The 19,685-nt window shown below is 37.7% G+C and overlaps 1 protein-coding gene across 4 annotated transcripts in view; it reads left to right on the top strand.

Annotated features, from left to right (window-relative positions):
• Positions 1-19,685, top strand: part of LOC117317582 (frizzled-5-like) — an 82,216-nt gene that overhangs the window by 56,782 nt on the left and 5,749 nt on the right. Inside the window, exon 1 of one of the 4 annotated variants that reach the window (XM_033872423.1) lies at positions 4,370-4,475. The exons of 2 other annotated variants lie outside the window; for them this stretch is intronic. The gene's annotated coding sequence lies outside the window, so the exon portion shown is untranslated. Of the gene's footprint in view, positions 1-4,369; positions 4,476-19,174; positions 19,542-19,685 lie in introns of those variants that run through there. One more of the 4 variants, XM_033872424.1, reaches the window with a different exon arrangement.

The following is a 19,685-nucleotide window of genomic DNA, read 5'->3' on the forward strand; positions in this document are numbered from 1 at the left end:
ATTTAATTTCTAACCTGTTCGATGAATACTGAAAATGAACTGCTCTTAGCAGTTAAATAGCAATTACCGTTTGTTAAAATGAGCAATCGACAGACAACCCTATCTCGTCGAAGATGATTCAAAGATGATGAAGGTTTGTTGTTAACTTAGACGACGCGTAGTCAACTTGACCACAGACAAATACACATGACATTCATGCACAAATAAATGACATCAATAGTGGCCAGACCATGCAGTGCCAGCGAGCCTAAAAATGAAAACGATCTGGAATTGCAAATCCTTTTGACAATATTTTAATATTATATTGATTTATACATAGTTCAACTGTAGATATTTTAGTCAATATCAGCTGAAGCTGTTTGTGTTTATTATAAGATAAATGACTAATGTCTTGTCTCCTAGACCCCGTGATTCACCTCCGAATGCACGTACATTGCCCGACATGACCAGACAAATGTAATTAATCGATCCAACTCATGTGAATATCTGTGTACAGTGGGAACTCCGCAGACCCTGTGACGTGTAATAGGAGGCTAAGGAAACCAAACCGGTAAACTGCACGTGTATACCCAATCCATTTCAATTTCTTTATTGACTGTGGGCCATATGGCTCATAAGTACATATAATAAATAACACAATACATGATATTGGTATAGAACAGCAATACAAAACATGGTGAGGTATGGGTTCAAGATGTACAGATCTGATCCTATATATCCGCGTAAAGGACTGTACCTGTACCTATATCTAACACAGGGACATGGCACGATTACATATAGAAATATAATACATACATGTGTGAATTATGGGTTATTTTGAATCATATACGCTGTATGTTATGGGAGAATTTTATTTTTTTTAGAAAGTGGGTGGGATTCTCCTATATAAAATAGTACATTTTCTGCATGTGAATTTTCAATGAGTCTTTTTGCAAAATCCCAAATCTTGTTACGGAGTGATCCCTGATATGAAAATATGGACCGTCCCTTTGATAAATACCTCATTCGACACGACGTAACTTTAAAAATAATTTTGTTGTTATTATTATTTTTTTTTTAAATATGATCAAATACCTTACATATTTCGTAGGGACTGAGAACACTTACGGCACGTGGAGTCGGAAATGGGTGATAAGTCCCTGTGGCAAATATGTTCGATCTTAGAATTACAAATTCATTTCAAACCAAAGCGCAGCATTCAATTATAAACCTTTGGTATTAACAAATATGATCAATTAATTTCTCGCTGGGACTTGCAATACTGGTAATGAAAAGTTAGGGATACGCTATAATTGGCCAGAAATATTGATAATTTAATTCAAGATACAGACAACGAGAAGGAAAATAGTCCACATCTCGTAGCGTTTTAGAGTTCTTATTTTTGTTTTTTTGTTGTATTTATTTTTAATCATTCACGAAATCCCTTAAAGGCAGGATTGAATAATTAAGTATTTCGCAAGGAGAAATTCGTTCCGCTTTGTCCTTCGTCATCATTCAGCATTTTTATTTACCCATTTGTCATGGTCATATGAGGTGTTGAACCACAAACACAGAATTATTTTTTTATCAAATTATTCCTTGACTTCCGGTTCGGAGTGACATGATTTGCTGAAGTCGAACATGAGGAATGACTCACAGTATCTGCTGTAATTTTATGAAGATTTTTTTCTCTCGGAGTCTAATTAATTCTTTCGGTGAAACGAGAAGGCACCATACAGCTGAAGCCAGCCCGAGGCTAAACATCTCTTGCTCTCAAAGGACGACTCGTCTTGTGTACAAAATGCAATTTTCTTCCTAAATGAGATAGCCCAGTCGACAATCAGATTTTGTAGTCACATCTCAGAGTTTGCTCTTTAAATTTAGTTTATAATTCATCAAATGTTTAGCATTCCTTGAAAACAATACATTCCATAACGTCAACATATCTCGCAGTAAAAACACAAAGTATACGAGACGTCAGCACATATTTAGTACACAATACTATATATTATATCGTGAAAAACATTATGTCAGCGCCAGCACAAATAATATTTTAATAGCATCAACAAAATAATATCTCTCATAGCCAAGACAATAGCAAACGTCTCAATGTTACTCACAAAACATCTCGTATTGTCAACAAAAAAACATCATAGCGTCACACACAAAGCATTTCATGGCGTCGACACACAAACGTCTAATAGCGCCAACACACAAAACATCTCATAGCGTCAACACATAAAACATCTCATAGCGTCAACACACAAAACATATATCAGTGTCATCATAACGAAATATCCTATTGTGTCAACACACAAAATATCTCATAGTGTCAACACACAAAACATATCATAGCGTCAACACACAAAACATCTCATAGCGTCAACACACAAAATATATCATAGCGTCAACACACAAAACATCTCATAGCGTCAACACACAAAATATCTCATAGCGTCAGCACACAAAACGTCTCAACTTCAACACAACCAAACAACTGATTGTATTAACACACAAAACATCTCAAAGTGTCAACACATAAACATCTCATAGCGTCAACACACAAAATAGTTCGGTGTTAACACAAGAAAACATCTTGTAGTGTCAATCCAAAAATATCTCAAAGCGTCAACACAGAGCATCTCATAGTATCAACACACTGAACAATCAAATATAATAATAAAATGGGGAATGTCAAGTTGTTTATAACACACATGAAAATCCGGCGTTTGGTTTCTTAATCGTGTGTAAGGGGCGTGTCTGATTCATGTAACGGTTAATTGCACGTGTATCGGCTTAACGTGTCTGCGTGTTGTGACGTAATGGTTTACCGGTAAATATTAACACTTATGACGTCATTGTTTGTCTTGGCTTAAAGTCTAAACTTACGTCCGGCCACAGACAGATGTATCGCCTTAGACTTGTGCGTTGAGGTGTAAACACATTTGATAAGTTATATCCTTGGTGAAACACATTTGATAAGTTATATCCTTGGTGGTCTCCGAATATATCCAACAATATAAAGATCGTCATAATAGAAGAATTCGGGAGACATGAAGGGAAAAGGGTCTGGGATGGGTTCAGTGCTCCTATGGAAAAAAAATGCAAGAAAAATAGTTATCTCTAAAATTATTTAAGGATATTTATTAGAAATGACCCGGTTGGAGATTCAGTTCCATTTTATTTATAAACTTTTTAAGTGTGGCAGCTTATCGCTTAACACTACAAATCCTCTACGAGATGGTTTTCCAATTTAATGATACAAATGACATTTGAATCTCTAAAACAATAGATTGCTGATTACGAATGAGAATATTACATACAAGTCCCTGTTTTATGCTAATTAGAGATCGCTAATTCCTCAGATGTTCAACAGGTACGTAAGGGACGGTTAACGAATCTGGTTTTCGTCAGGTAAATTTGTTGTTGCTTTTTGCGAAAGTATGTAAGTTGAAAACTTGTGAAAAGTCATAATAAACCAGAAAGTGTATGTTTTAACACAGTTATGTATATGAAGACTTAGGTGTGTGATATTATCAAAATAGACAGTGATAAAGATGATTACATAATCATATTATACTACTTTAATGATAATTCTATGACATATATCTCAATTTTACATTTCTGTGGTTGGTTTCATAACAACTAAGGTTTGATAGTAAATGTTGAAAGCTGGTAAAAATTCAACGAATATGAACTCGGCAAATGATTAACAATATTCATTTATTTATTCATTTTTTTTTTAGAAAATTTAGATTTGACTTTTAAACAGCTTGTTTACTGTTTTCCATAAATTTCCAAATATCAATAAACACTTTGACATAAATCTAATATCAATTCAATTTACATTTAATTTTCTATAAATATGCACTCTTTATTAAAACACAGATGTTATATCTCTGTTTTGAATAATCAAAATGTTAGAATTTATAAATTGGATTATAAACCATTAAGCCTTAGTTTTGATATTCTGATAATATTGAGCATAAAGTACGCTTAATTATTTGAAAAACACAACAACTCGCCTTAAAAAGTCACTGATTGTCACCTATTCTGTTTTCTGGTGAGTGGCTTTCAAAGCCTTATCAGTATAAAAACAAGTCCGTGTGGTTACAGGTGAGAGGCCCTAATCTGGTGGTACAAGGTTTAGCGGGTGTTGTAAGAGTCCCCGCGGCCGGCATTGTCTTGTAGGGAGCTGGTTTTAGGGGCCGACACAAATGACCCGATTATCAATAGGTAATGAGCGGTATTGGGGCGTATTGTTATATCCTAATGGTCACATCAACACCATATATAATATGTTTTAGAGATTTTGTAAGTAAATATTTACACGTGGTTTTGGCTCCTCCTCCACCTTTTGTTGACCAGTTTATTTAGATCATATACTTATATACTTCGGTCTCTCTAAGTTTGACCAACATTTGGAGCTAGACCACCGAAGATAACGGTCAAAGCTTGCTTGACCCATCGAAGACAGTCAGCTATCGTAGAACAAGGTAGGAAAATGTCTTAACCCGACCCATTTAGCCGTATCATAATTCATACTTTATTCGGGACCGTATATTTGATTAGCATTTTTAATGTTAAGAATTTGTAATTACGAGAAAACAACCACATACATGTAGCATTATCAATATGGCATGCATCTCCAACCAGGGACGTACAGTCTCCTAAGTCCCTGAAAAGCACGCACCATTATTGGTAATTACTCATTAGTAAAATATATAGTAAATGAACTTTTAATTCTAGCGATATTGATTTTTTTTATTCAACTTTTAAATATTATTTCTCAGACGTCACGGAAGTTTAGCAAGAATCTAAAATACGTTCTCGATCAGAAATATATTTCACTTGAGTATATAGTTTGTTTATAATCATGTTTATTATCGATCGTGACCCATCTGTTCTTCTAAATAGTCAGCTCCGTCGCACGATTCAGGGTCCATTACATGTCACTGAGACCATATTTAATGTGTACGTCAATTTCCCAGTTTGACAGAGTGTGTGTTGGTTCTTTGTGGAGAATCATTTATATCTTCAAACGTTAGCGTTCGTTAGGTAGTACTGCTGAGGTAGAGATAATTGAGATATCAATTCATTGAACAATGAATGCCACCTTTGCTACAGCATGCTATGCTTCTAAACCTTATTTGTACACCCCCATGTTATACTGTGTAAACCCCATCCCCACCCTCATGTTGTACTCTGTAAACCCCCTCCCCACCCTCACGTTATACTCTGAACCCCCCTCCCCACCCTCATGTTATACTGTGTAAACCCCCTCCCCACCCTCATGTTATACTGTGTAAACCCCCTCCCCACCCTCATGTTATACTGTGTAAACCCCCTCCCCACCCTTATGTTATACTCTGTAAACCCCCTCCCCACCCTCACGTTATACTCTGTAAACCCCCTCCCCACCCTCACGTTATACTCTGAACCCCCCTCCCCACCCTCATGTTATACTGTGTAAACCCCCTCCCCACCCTCATGTTATACTGTGTAAACCCCCTCCCCACCCTCATGTTATACTGTGTAAACCCCCTCCCCACCCTCATGTCATACTGTGTAAACCCCCTCCCCACCCTCATGTTATACTGTGTAAACCCCCTCCCCACCCTCATGTCATACTGTGTAAACCCCCTCCCCACCCTCATGTTATACTCTGTAAACCCCCTCCCCACCCTCATGTTATACTCTGTAAACCCCCTCCCCACCCTCATGTTATACTGTGTAAACCCCCTCCCCACCCTCATGTTATACTGTGTAAACCCCATCCCCACCCTCATGTTATACTGTGTAAACCCCCTCCCCACCCTCATGTTATACTGTGTAAACCCCCTCCCCACACTCATGTTATACTGTGTAAACCCCATCCCCACCCTCATGTTATACTGTGTAAACCCCATCCCCACCCTCATGTTATACTCTGTAAACCCCCTCCCCACCCTCATGTCATACTGTGTAAACCCCCTCCCCACCCTTATGTTATACTGTGTAAACCCCATCCCCACCCTCATGTTATACTCTGTAAACCCCTCCCCACCCTCATGTCATACTCTGTAAACCCACCACTCACCATCATTTCATTATCTGTAAGCCCCTCCCAATCGCCATATGATACTGTGAACTCCTCCCCCCCCCCCCCCCCCCCCCCCCCCCCCCCCCCACCCCATCCTTATTTAATTTTATGTTAACCCCTCCCTATCCTCATGTCGTACTGTGAACTCCTCATCCCACCCCATCCTCATTTTATTATATGTTAACCATCCCTATCCTAATGTCTTACTGTGAACTCCTCACCCCACCCCCATCCTCATTTTATTGTCTCTTAACCCCTCCTCAACCCCATGTCATATTATGTAAACCCTCTCCCCCATTTCATTCTCTATAAACTCCCTCCCCTCCTGTAACACCCTCCCCCATTCTCGTGTCATACTTCGGAAAACCGCTGCCCACTTTCAACAATCAATCCTCTTGCTTTTTCTGTTTTCCTCTGTTCTTCACAACCTCTATCTCTTTTTCCCTTTCCATTTCTGAACTCCTCCATCACCACCCCATTATCCTTCTCTGTCCGGCCAATATCCCTCCCATTCCTCTCTCCAATATAAAAATCTCATCCCAGTCATAGGTTACTGACCCAGGCTCTCAGCACGACGTTTGACAAATATTTATTCAGCTTTACGTTATTATTGAAGATTTGACTTAAAAAATATTGCCACGACGCTATCTTAATCTCGTCTACGATGTTAGTCGCTTCTGGAAATTGTCTGTTTGGATTAAATAGATTTGGCAGGACATTATAGAAATTTCATGTTAAAAAAAACCAGAGACATATATAGGTCTCTGAAAAACCCACACACGGTAATTTTATAATTCATTTTTTTTGTATTTTTTTTACCTGGTTTGTATTAAATATCGATAGGTTTTAAATACATGTAAATTTTAAAATGTCGATGTCTGACATATGTTGCTTTGGAGATAAGGTTGTAACTATAACATAATTCTTGGTACATAATGACCAATTCCTAAACGAAAGGGCAGTGTTACTAAAAACCACGTGACCGGAAGCGGTCAAGATGTATAAAACCCGTCAACACAATTTATCTGTCTCGGTGTTCAAGGTCATTCATTACGCACGAGAAGAAATCTGTTTACTGTATTTTATATCGAAATATACACTAATGAGATTCACCTGCTTTTTTACCTGTTATAAGTACCAATTTTACCTGTAATTAAAGCCCTTTGATCTCCTCATCATCACACCTGTGGAATGTTATCGTGGATTTGAGTATTGTGGTTGGGTCCGGCGCTTTGTCAGTTTCGGACTCAATTAGAGATAAACAGCATCAAAGGCTTTAGATCTCAATATGGGGTAAACAAAGTAAGTCCTCGGTCAGTCTCGGGTTCTGGGTGGACGGTTAACATCTCATTCACTTCAGTAGTGTTTATTTGTACGATACAAATGTGTTTGTATGTTTATAAAACAACATTTGTTGATGGTTGATACGAAATAGAGAATTTCATCTTTAAGACAACACGTTTTCTTGTAACAGTCTCAGACAAATTTAATAAAATATCATGAACCGTATAACCATGTATGTGATTAAAATAAAGACACCCATGATTATTGTAGTAAACTAGAGACATGCTTTTAATAAACAAGAGACACGTTCTTGTACTACACTAGAGACACGTACTTTTACTACACTAGAGACACGTACTTGTACTACACTAGAGACACGTACTACACTAGAGACACGTACTTGTACTACACTAGAGACACGTACTTGTACTACACTAGAGACACGTACTACACTAGAGACACGTACTTGTACTACACTAGAGACACGTACTACACTAGAGACACGTACTTGTACTACACTAGAGACACGTACTACACTAGAGACACGTACTACACTAGAGACACGTACTACACTAGAGACACGTACTTGTACTACACTAGAGACACGTACTTCACTAGAGACACGTACTACACTAGAGACACGTACTACACTAGAGACACGTACTACACTAGAGACACGTACTACACTAGAGACACGTACTACACTAGAGACACGTACTTGTACTACACTAGAGACACGTACTACACTAGAGACACGTACTACACTAGAGACACGTACTTGTACTACACTAGAGACACGTACTTCACTAGAGACACGTACTACACTAGAGACACGTACTACACTAGAGACACGTACTACACCAGATACACGTACTACACTAGAGACACGTACTTCACTAGAGACACGTACTACACTAGAGACACGTACTACACTAGAGACACGTACTTGTACTACACTAGAGACACGTACTTGTACTACACTAGAGACACGTACTACACTAGAGACACGTACTACACTAGAGACACGTACTACACTAGAGACACGTACTTGTACTACACTAGAGACACGTACTACACTAGAGACACGTACTACACTAGAGACACGTACTTGTACTACACTAGAGACACGTACTACACTAGAGACATGTACTACACTAGAGACACGTACTTCACTAGAGACACGTACTACACTAGAGACACGTACTACACTAGAGACACGTACTACACTAGAGACACGTACTTGTACTACACTAGAGACACGTACTACACTAGAGACACGTACTACACTAGAGACACGTACTTGTACTACACTAGAGACACGTACTTGTACTACACTAGAGACACGTACTACACTAGAGACACGTACTACACTAGAGACACGTACTTGTACTACACTAGAGACACGTACTACACTAGAGACACGTACTACACTAGAGACACATACTTCACTAGAGACACGTACTACACTAGAGACACGTACTTGTACTACACTAGAGACACGTACTTGTACTACACTAGAGACACGTACTTGTACTACACTAGAGACACGTTCTACACTAGAGACACGTACTACACTAGAGACACGTACTACACTAGAGACACGTACTACACTAGAGACACGTACTTGTACTACACTAGAGACACGTACTTCACTAGAGACACGTACTACACTAGAGACACGTACTTGTACTTTACTAGAGACACGTACTACACTAGAGACACGTACTTGTACTACACTAGAGACACGTACTTGTACTACACTAGAGACACGTACTTGTACTTTACTAGAGACACGTACTACACTAGAGACACGTACTTGTACTTTACTAGAGACACGTACTTGTACTACACTAGAGACACGTACTTGTACTACACTAGAGACACGTACTGCACTAGAGACACGTACTACACTAGAGACACGTACTTGTACTACACTAGAGACACGTACTTGTACTACACTAGAGACACGTACTACACTAGAGACACGTACTTGTACTACACTAGAGACACGTACTTGTACTACACTAGAGACACGTACTACACTAGAGACACGTACTTGTACTACACTAGAGACACGTACTGCACTAGAGACACGTACTACACTAGAGACACGTACTTGTACTACACTAGAGACACGTACTACACTAGAGACACGTACTTGTACTACACTAGAGACACGTACTACACTAGAGACACGTACTTGTACTTTACTAGAGACACGTACTTGTACTAAACTAGAGACACGTACTTGTACTACACTAGAGACACGTACTACACTAGAGACATGTACTTGTACTAAACTAGAGACACGTACTTGTACTACACTAGAGACACGTACTACACTAGAGACACGTACTACACTAGAGACACGTACTACACTAGAGACACGTACTACACTAGAGACATGTACTTGTACTACACTAGAGACACGTACTTGTACTACATTAGAGACACATACTACACTAGAGACACGTACTACACTAGAGACACGTACTTGTACTACACTAGAGACACGTACTACACTAGAGACACGTACTACACTAGAGACACGTACTTGTACTTTACTAGAGACATGTACTTGTATTATTTTTTCTCTATTAATCTAACACAGAAACATTAGTCGATCAACAATCCCGGTTTGCAGATGAAACATTGTAATTTATTTGGGTGAAAAAAGTCCCTATGATGACATTAAATATTGAATAATAGAAAGATAATATCGTATCAGAACATTACATCCTGTTCTGGGTTGAACATAGATCCCACTCGTACTTATGATCAGAGACATATATATGTCTCTGTTATGATACATGTACGGTGCCAAATCCCTTTATACAATGAACGTGCGGAGAACAGACCCCACAAATCGTCAACATGATGGAGTCCTGCTTTACGCAGTCCATAATTAACCAATTTATATCAATATTTTGATCATGTTATCAACCTTGACCCCCATAAGTCCTTTATTTGGCCATCTGGATGTATACGGACATATTACTGCCATTTAGAGGATTAGGATTGTCGTATCGGGGTATTACATCGACCGTAATCTAACGGCGAGTTGATAAACCCACCCGGGAGTACCAACGTCTCGAATTTACATATAGGCCTGTTAGTACAGGTACTGATAGTATTATATAATAAACTCCCCGGACCACCAACTAGCCTCTCTAACATCCGGATAACAACAACATCGGTAATAATATCCATACTAACCCAACATCCTAAAATTCTGGAGAAACATCGTTACCCGAGTCCTGAGCTGATGTAAATTAAACGCGGAGAGAAAATTATTTGAAAAAGATATCTCTATGTTCGGTGTTAACCTATTATCGTCAAGGCGATATTTATTTGTAGAAAAGTATTTCTAGATATTTGTCGCGTTTGGCTTGACACATCTTCGCTAGCCAAGGCTTCTGTTCGTGTAGTGTAACGTAATCAGAAGCCTTGGCTAGCGAAGATGGGCTTGACAGGGAATGGTTGACCAGTCCTTAGGTTTTGCAGAGAAACGCCCAGCTGAGTTCCGATACAAGATTATCTCCCCTAGTTTGAAATTCTAGAATCAGACATGATCCTATGAACCAAAACCATAAAGCTTCATTTTAATTTGATTTATAATTGTTTATTCGATCAAGAATGTAGTGCAATATAATCTTTCGTTATGCGGCAAACATTATACGGAAACTCTTCGGTAAAGTCCGTCAAAATTGGAATATTACGTCTTTTAAATTATGATTGGTTCCCGATAATATGACGGAAAGTATCGAACATTGAGCTTCCGATCGTAAATAAGGCCAGAGTAATATAATATTGGTATTTTTAACATCAATTAATCTTAGGACTAATTACAGTGAGCATGTCAATATATAATACGATTTAGAGATGTTTCAAGGAGTTTGTTCGAGCAAATGGATCATATTTGTATACACCATCACATTTTGCTTGCAGCAATATCGGTACGAGACTGTGCCTAGTGTCAATACGTTTATTTTACTACATGGAGATCTCTCAACCGCTTCCATGTTATACATGTCACGCCAACAGCTTCGTGTAAACTAACCAGGATTTCACGTCGATGTTTATGATTAATAAAACCGCGCACCTGTTGTAGTGCGTACGTATCTATATAGGACATGTATATAGGTATATACTGTGTAGACAGATTATCCTAGTTCTAATTAGAACAACGTTTCTATGAAGCTAAACACTCGTTATCAGTTTACAGTATATCAGATCAGTAGATAGTTCGTCCGATTCCTGAGTTGATTATTAGCTATATTCTAATTAATTTCTCCAGCTTTTCTCGCTAACATCGACGTTATGGCAGGAGACACCTGCTCCTAGTGTACTGTTTGGATCCCCAGGTTAATGCTGTCGACGAGAGTTTGCACTTGTGGTACAAACTAGAAATAGTGACATACCGTGACATATTTACCTCCTTAAAAAAAGAGTTCTTCAATAGAAAAACGGCAAACTTGCACTAAGAGGTAAACAGTCAACATTCAAGTGTTCAGTTTAGACAACGTTTATTCTTTTTCACGCAAATTTTGTGAGACACCTTCATGTAACCGCAAAAATAATGTCACATTAGCGTTGTGGTTTGCCGTGAAAACAACGTCTCGCGATTATCAGAATGCCAAGATCCCGATAAAGTGGCACGTGTACATATATATCCAAGCACAGGGGCGTGCCAAGCCCCTGTGTATCCAAGGTTCACGGAGAAAACAAACTCTCGCGATATCGCACGAGAATAAGTCTCTCCAGGTGGTCGTGTCACTAGATAAGATTCCCGAAATAGTTTCAGACATAGGTGTTTAGAGATCTTCCTCTGACCAACGGTCACTCTGTCAACCTGACTTACGCAATCGCTAGTTCTTAATCCCCAGTTATCTCAAACACTGGCCAAAACTTTGACCCAAAACAATGACAACGCACTTGGCGACGAGAGGACAAATACCCATTAGAGTAAACCCAGCTGTCACCACACGAGGCTTAGAGTAGGGGACGAGGGGCTCCGCATACATTATTATAAGGGGTCAGAGGGGCTGAGGATGAACACACAGATTAGGTTCAGTGGACGAGACCCCGTACGTGGGGACGGTCTGATTGCTAAACCAAATACAAGTTAGGTAAACAGATTGTCTCCGGGAAGGACAATTAAACTAAATCACGATGATTGTGAAAATAACTTCACTATAGAACGATGAAAAGGCATTTTTTTTATCAATGTTATTTTTTCTTACATTTGTATGTAATGTTCACATGTAACAATAACTTTCTTTGCAATGTGTAATGTCATACCGATACTATACAGTGTCATGCAATGTCTGATGTCATATTGGCGTCCTACAATGTCTAGTGTCATATTGGCGTCCTACAATGTCTAGTGTCATATTGGCGTCCTACAATGTTTAGTGACCTACTGGCGTCCTTCAATGTCAAGTGTCATATTGGCGTCCTACAATGTCAAGTGTCATATTGGCGTCCTACAATGTCAAGTTTCATATTGGCGTCCTACAATGTCAAGTGTCATATTGGCGTCCTACAAGGTCTAGCGTGATATTGGCGTCCTACAATGTCAAGTGTCATATTGGCGTCCTACAATGTCAAGTTTCATATTGGCGTCCTACAATGTCAAGTGTCATATTGGCGTCCTACAATGTCAAGTTTCATATTGGCGCTCTACAAGGTCTAGCGTCATATTGGCGTCATACAATGTCAAGTAACATATTGGCGTCCTAGGTAATTGGCGTCCTATAATGTCAAGTGTCATATTGGCGTCCTACAAGGTCTAGCGTCATATTGGCGTCCTACAATGTCAAGTGTCATATTGGCGTCCTACAAGGTCTAGCGTCATATTGGCGTCCTACAATGTCAAGTGTCATATTGGCGTCCTACAATGTCAAGTGTCATATTGGCGTCCTACAATGTCAAGTGTCATATGCGTCTACATGTAGCATATGGGCCCTACAATGTCTAGTGTCATATTGGCGTCCTACAATGTCTAGTGACATACTGGCGTCCTACAATGTCAAGTGTCATATTGGCGTCCTACAATGTCAAGTGTCATATTGGCGTCCTGCAAGGTCTAGCGTCATATTGGCGTCCTGCAATGTCAAGTGTCATATTGGCGTCCTATAATGTCAAGTGTCATATTGGCGTCCTACAAGGTCTAGTGTCATATTGGCGTCCTTCAATGTTTAGTGTCATATTGGTGTCCTACAATGGCTGATGTCATATTGGTGTCCTACAATGTCTGATGTCATAGTGGTGTCCTACAATGTCAAGTGTCATATTGGTGTCCTACAATGTTTGATGTCACACTAGTGTCCCGCGGTATTTTGCTGGGTCTCGCGGTGCTACATTAGATCTCTCGCCATGCCGTAATGTATGGCGAAGTTGGTGTGAGTTTAACATTGGTGGAAGCTACACGTATCATAGTTCCATATTAGTTACAGGAAAGATAAATGATAGAGCAGAAATCCGAAGGCCATTAATTATCTCGCTAATGAGAACACATTTAAATGAACAAGTGGTCGTTTTTAAGTATTACATCTAAAAGTACTTCTATGGTACTTTAATGTGTTTTTCGCTTACTAGCATTTTTTTTAACAGAAAATAATTCTGGCAATGTTTAAATATAGAGATCGATGAGAACGTAGTTTTGTTTACTTTAACTTGTAAATAGTTAAAAAAAATCCTCTATACCTTGGCCTGATTTTACACATTGTAAATAAATGTAAAGCAATTTAACTAAAAACCCATTTAACGAGATAACTGGATAGATTGTACGGGACCTGATGTAAATCCTACCCGTATGCGTGTACTGTTAGGAAGAAAGGAGCCTAAAAATCTATAATCTGTTTAGGGGTACAAACATGATCGGATGTGTCAGGTAAAAAAACCATTTACAGGTCTCGGTAAATGTGACCGCGTCACGGTTGTCGCATTGTGTTGTTACCGGAGACATCAGGGTCTAAATCAGAATTAGACAAGTTTTTAAATAGTCTTTTTATTAGTGATTGAAATGTTGTTTTTTTGTTCTGTTTTATGTAGAATGAATAACCTCCTGTCGCCCTCCCTCTGTGCGTCCGAACACGGTGCCAGTCGTGGGACGTTAAGTTTCGAGTGTCATATTCATTTTATCTATAAAATTTAAAATGCTAATAATTTGAAATATAATGATTTAATTGCCGATCGAATTTCTATTGATAAATGAAAAATATAATATATATAAACATATTAGCTTATTAGATGAATGTTTCATAATGATGTCGCCATCGAAGGGTTAGTTTTTTTTTCTCGACTCTTTATTTCATATTACAAAGTACTGGTAATATAATACATGCATACAATAGCACAGTTCCGTATTCCGCATCCAACGATCGATAGTTTTGATATCGAGGTCAGATACACACGGCGATGTTCGACAGTGATTGACTACCCGGTATGTGACATGTCGAACTGTTTCTAGTTCTTTTCTTGTCTTTTCTGTGCCATTCTTTTTAGTATAAACTGTATTTTATTTAATATACTTGAACTTACAGTATACAAACCACAGGGGCATGAAGGAATGTTTATTGTTACATGCCCCTGTGTTATAAGCAATAAAAGAAGGATCCAAAAACCGAGTACAGTACATGTCATCTGTTTCCTTTAGCAGGGGGTTGCTAAAGTGTTACAAGTAAATGAATGAATGAATGAAATGAATGAAATGAATGAAATGAATGAACGAACGAACAAACGAACGAACGAACGAACGAACGAACGAACGAACGAACGAACGAACGAACGAACGAATGAATGAATGAATGAATGAATGAATGCTTTACGGAATGTTCAATTATTTCAACATTTCATAAAACCACCCGGGTATCATTTCGTTCGGGCTCGTCCAACAATAACAGATATTGCACCCTGTTACAGAACCTAGTCGGACTGGCGACTCTGGCCTTTCTCGGGCGATTGTTCCAACTGTTGTGGTGTAGATTGTGTAAGTTTAGCTAACACGTAGATTATATCGTTGTAAGAGACTTAGGCTCAAATGTTTGTTAAATCTTGTTGTGACATCAACTAGGAAGAAATCTTAGTGCCAGTAAAACGATTAGCTCGTAGTGAACTGTTGTTAATACCAGATATATATATATATATGTCTTTGCTACTACCCAACATTAGCATTTATGGTAAACGTTTGACAAATGTAATTCAATGATTTAACACCGTGCTCGGTCAATTTTATTATAATTCGAAATTAACATTTCATGGTTTAAAAGTAAGAAGGAAATGTAAGCAATCGGTTGATGGTGGCTAGCTTTCTTCTGTTACACTATATAATAAATGGTCCAATATCCAGTATACTGATCTAAGCACAGGGGCTTGGCACGATTTTCCAAATGATAGTCCATATATATATATGTATATGGATACTATATACATATATATATGGACTATCATTTGGAAAATCGTGCCAAGCCCCTGTGGATCTAAGTGCAAAAACTGGGTCTGGTTTGATGTAAGCACCGGCGCCCGGTCAGTACGATTATGGATAAGCATTAAGGTCCTGGGAATTAGTTTAGTCCCAGTGTGTTTGGATCTCCGGGTGCGTAAAGCACCTTTTTAGACGTTTTACACGTGCCAAGGATAGGCCCAAATACACTTAGAATGTAACTAGTTTTCAGGTCCCTGTGATACGTACTAGGATAGGCCCAAATACACTTAGAATGTAACTAATCTCGAGGTCCCTGTGATACGTACTAGGATAGGCCCAAATACACCTAGACTATAACTGATTCCCGGGTCCCTGTAGATCAAACTATGGGCTTTTTGTCACTTCGACTATTCCTCGGGCATTGCAGTATCGAGGATGCACCACAGGAAGTATAGGCCTGGCATTCTGACATCTATCTGACATTGGTGGGACGATATCTGAATTCCTAAAACTATAATTCGCTACTGACAATCCGCTAGTCAAAATTTTAGTGATATGAAATAAGATTCACTCAGGTATAGAAGTAAGTTTCAACACTACAAACTAATTAGCACATACAGCGCCCCCTGTCGGGATGTACCCAGTACACACGTTTGTGTACCTGTTCAGACAGGGCCGGTAATTAGTCATCACTTGTCAGCGGAGCTAAGGACACTAATTTAGTAACTCTAATCAAACGAATGTAAGCGGTTTGTTTTCACGACTTTGGGTGATGTCGAGGTCGCTTATTGGTCATTTGACATAGAGTTTTCACACCCAATACTGACGTAGCTGACTCGTGTAATGAACGATCGTTAATTGGCGATGGAACAAAGCTCCGTAAATAACAATAGGCCGTAATGAATAATTATTAAGAGTCGGTAATATTGATTTCATTGTGACAGTGAACACATTTCACCTCGATATTTTCTTGACATACCATATAACGTTTTCATTTTTAATGTGAGTTCAAACTTTCAGTCAATTAAAAGAATTGATGGTAACTATGTGAATGAGCAAAAAACTATGATGAAATATGAGAAATACGTGTCTTATCGACACCAAAACCTCCAGCATTAGACAAATGTTCAATACTTGAAATTAAGTTTATTCCTCAGATAATTCATTAAGATTTAAGTACGGTCTATAACATCAAATTTGTATTCTCAAACGTCATAATTATAAACAGATTAAGAATTAAAAGTATTCATTATTAATAGATGGTTGTACCCAGGTTGTATATGATTAGTTTATACCATACATAATATAGTCCGGGTTTCCTCTGACACCAATACCAGAAAATATACGTCTTCAATGGCAGATATCAGACGTGGTTCTTTTGGCTTTAATAAATATATAAATAACTTGACGGAAATTGACAGACGTTTTATAATACATATACCAGTATATTGCATTAGGATTAAGCTCATCACTAGAGATAACATATCTAATTGCTTACAGTCGTAATCCAGTTGTCATATGACTAGAAATTCATAATTCATAAATATGTTTAGCCTTATCCTCCATTGTTTGGTCATAAATAGCTTTAATCGTCGATGGATCTTAAATAAATATAAAGATGGATATCTGCATTGTTATCACGCGTGGTCGTTATATCTTTAATAGTGAGCGGATGTATGTTTGATAATGTAAGATATCATTTTTATCTGGAGGTACTACTATACAGGCGAAATCTTTATACGATATGTAGTCTGAATCAAACATACACTATGAAAAAACACAAATTAAAAAATCGTCTCATGATTCCTTTGTCATGAATTCGATCGTCCGAACTGTTTTAAAGTATGTAGTACGATATACTTTTGGTTCGTCGTAAATTAAGTAATTGTATTTGAGAAGTTTCATAAAAAAGCATTCCAACGCCCTTATTTGTTCAATCTTCTTTGTTCAAATCAAGAATAAACCTGATTTGTTCGAATTAAGAATAAACCTGAGTTGTTCAACTTAATAATAAACCTTATTTTTTCAAATTAAGAATAAACCTGAGTTGTTCAAATTAAGAATAAATCTTATTTGTTTCAAATTAAGAATAAATCTGAGTTGTTCAAATTAAGAATAAACCTTATTTGTTTCAAATTAAGAATAAACCTGAGTTGTTCAAATTAGGAATAAACCTTATTTGTTGAAATTAAGAATAAACTGAGTTGTTCAAAATAAGAATAAATCTTATTTGTTTCAAATTAAGAATAAACCTGAGTTGTTCAAATTAAGAATAAACCTTATTTGTTGAAATTAAGAATAAACTGAGTTGTTCAAAATAAGAATAAATCTTATTTGTTTCAAATTAAGAATAAACCTTATTTGTTCAAATTAAGAATAAACCTTATTTGTTCAAATCAAGCACATACTCTAATTGTTCAAATTAAGTATAAACTTAATCATTCAAACTTAGAACAAATGTTAGAAATGCAGAAATGTTGCGGACGATTTACACAGGTGAAACATGAATCTGCTGACAACCTGTCACAAAATAAATCTGGATTATCTGTCAAATACCTATATTCAGAAACTGTTTCTGTTAATTTCTATATTGAACACTTTCATTAACTTTTGGAAACTGTTCCACTGATTGTGGTATTGAAACTATAAACCTTGGGATTTCATGTTTTCATCATCTGCTTTTAAAATGACTTATTTGTGATAATTTCCTCTTCTTTTTTTTTTTAAATATTCTGAGCTACCAAATGTGGTTTTCGAAATTTAGTTAATTTACTCGTAAAAAGTAACTATGGAATTGTTAAAAGAAACGACATCGAATCAATAAAAACTTTTAAAAAAATATATGAAAATGAATTCTTAATCTCAATCCATGTTATTACTGAAATATCGTCATTAGGGTACTAGAATAGCGTTACCCATTGTCACCTACAAAACAATAACGCTACCCCATTGTCACGTCACAAAGCCAAAATGTCGCCAAAAAACGAATTTTATATGAAGGTGATTGTGTGAGGTTGTGTGGTAGGCTTGTGATACCGATACGGATTTTTTTGCTGTTGATATCTTTATGAAATGAATATTGTACCGTCACTAAACTTTGACAGTGATATTTTCCAATCCATTAAACCACTAAAAAGTCATCCAGATAAAGATCTCTTTATTTAGACAGGGTTGACATATTGAGAGTTAATTTACAGGAAACTAAAATGGATTTAAAGCTTGACGGTGGCATGTTTAAATATTTATCTACCATATTTATTTTCTTTATAATTTTTTCCCGAGCTCTGAGATTTGTCTTTATCAGAGCACAAGGCTCTACCATCGCTCCGGGGTGGACCGAGATGATATCTCCGCTTACACGCAGCTAATTATGGGGGCGGGGCTTAATCTTTGACATGAGGGCTTTTGATTGGCGATAAGGTTACTTGATTGACAGCTCTCGTGTCGGGGTATGAATTGACGTCTTGTCCATGACAGTCTGTACACACAGAAGTGGAAATACTGGAAGGACGGCAGTTCGTTTTCATAGTCAGTCAATTTAAACATTTCATGTGGAACTTTTTTGCGTGCTAGTCATACCAAGAAAAACAGGGAGCATTTGTTTAGTTGTGGGGCGCACTGGATTACTACAGTATTTAATGTAACCCAAAGCCGTAAGGAAAACGACAGAAAGGACTTGGGTTCTCTAAGTAAGGGAACGTGTTAATCCCCTCCAATACTATTACATATGTAAGAAGATTTAGGTATACGCACTGCGGGCATAAACACGTAAGGACGATTTCTCTTGTGTACGTTTTACTCAACATTTACGGGACTCTGTGTTTGAGAAACATGAGAAGTTTGTTTTCTTCTCTCTACAAACCTTTTTAAAAACGTTCGGAATGAAAATGTAACCAGGATTTTTTTTCTGTT

The sequence above is a fragment of the Pecten maximus genome, chromosome 19 (assembly GCF_902652985.1).
Source record: "Pecten maximus chromosome 19, xPecMax1.1, whole genome shotgun sequence".
In the NCBI taxonomy this organism is placed as follows: domain Eukaryota; kingdom Metazoa; phylum Mollusca; class Bivalvia; order Pectinida; family Pectinidae; genus Pecten; species Pecten maximus.